We start from the raw sequence: 1,898 nt of genomic DNA, 5'->3' as shown, positions 1-1,898 counted from the left end.
TTGAAAAATCATGAGCAAATAAGGCAGTCGCTGTTGCAAGCCACCAAGTATCCGGTGGTCTGTTACACAGCAATAGGTAACTGAAATGTTTCACAGACCATGTTGGGAAGACTGGGTTGTGTATAGCTGCAAACCTTTAGAGGTAGATTATAACTTCCCATCTCCAACCAAGGCACAAGAGAAAACTAGTGGAAATTATAACATGAGGGACTCAGTTTAGTTAGCTCTAAGGGACAAGCTTCCTTAGCCCAGCTCAACAGAGTGAATATAAAGGAGAGAAGCTGCAGGATAAGATAAGAATGCATAAAGCAGGCTTAGGTGTCTGGAGTCTTATGTAGCTACCAGATGACATTTATAAATTTAAAGGCCATGGTGGCAGGCGAAGAGGTGGATGTGTGTGTGTTACAGTAGTAGGGAATTGATACTTACAGAGCACTTGCTAGGTACCAAACACTGTGCTGAATATTTTAAACCCATTACCTCATTTAAACCTTACAACAATACTGTGAGATAGGTGTTTTTTGAACTTAAATATTTTAGACCTTTAGATAATAGCATAATTCACAATTGTGTATCCATCTTCCAGCTTAAGAAATATAACAGAAGAAATGTAGTTGAAGCCCGTGTGTACTCCTCCATGATCACATTGATCTCCTTTCCCCCTACACCACAGAGGTAACCACTTTCTAGAATTTGGTGTTTATCATTCCCATTCAGGTCTTTAAATTTTTATTGCAGGCATGTATTTGTACAACATATTTGTATGAATCTCTAAAAAAGAAATAATATTGTTTAACATGTTTTTAAGTTTATGGAGATGCTTACATACTATGTGTCTCCTATTGCAGGTATGTTTTTGGTCAATGTTAGATTTCTGAGATGCATTCATGTTACAGTGTGTTGCTTTAGTTTGTTTATATTCACTGCTATGTAGTATTCCATTGTGTATATATATTACAATTTATTTAGTCATCTCCCTCTTGGTGGGCATTTTGCCTTCAGTTCTTTGCTATTATAAGCAATGTTATAGTGGACACGCTTACACATGTCTTCTTGTAGATATCAAGAAGTGGGATTGTTGGGTCATGAAGTATGAACATCCTCAACTTTACTAGATATTGCTAAAACAGACTTCATATTTACACCCCCATCTGTAATGTATGAAAGAGTATTTCTCTATCTCCTTGTCATATTTTAGTGATTGATTTTTAAGAAAGCATGTTTGGATTTGCCTTTTACAAAATTTGTGAAGATCGATGGGGTACATAAGAAATTTTCGTTACATGTATGTAATGTGTGGTGATCAAGTCAGGGTATTTAGGGTGTCCATCACCTGAATACAATACACTGATAAGTATAGTCACCCTACTCTGCTATGAAATATTAAATTTATTCCTTCTATCTTGCTTTAGGTTTGTACCCTTTAGCCCACTTTTCATTCTCCCCATTCTCCTCACCCTGTCACTCAACCTTTCCAGTCTCTGTTACTCATTTTTCACTTTCTACCTCCAAGTGTCCAAATTTTTTAGCTCCCACATATAACAGAGAATGTGAGAAGTTTGTCTTTCTGTGCCTGGCTTATTTCACTTAACATAATGACCTCCAGTTCCATCCATGTTGTTGCAAATGACAGGATTTCATTCTTTCTTATGGCTGAATAGTACTCCATTGTGTATTATGTACCCCATTTTCTTTCTTCATTCATCTGTTGATTCTATATCTTGGCTATTGTGAATAGTACTGCAATAATAATGTAAGTGCAAGTATTCCTTCAGTATATTGACTTCTTATTCTTTGAGTAGATACCCAGGAGTAGGATTGCTGGGTCAGTTGGTAATTCTATTTTTAATGTTTTCAGAAATCCCCACGGTGTTTTCCATAGTTTCTTGCCATATTTT

Source organism: Mandrillus leucophaeus, unplaced genomic scaffold (assembly GCF_000951045.1).
Source record: "Mandrillus leucophaeus isolate KB7577 unplaced genomic scaffold, Mleu.le_1.0 Scaffold456, whole genome shotgun sequence".
NCBI classification, from domain to species: Eukaryota; Metazoa; Chordata; class Mammalia; order Primates; family Cercopithecidae; genus Mandrillus; species Mandrillus leucophaeus.
Note: the sequence above shows the minus strand (reverse complement) of the source record.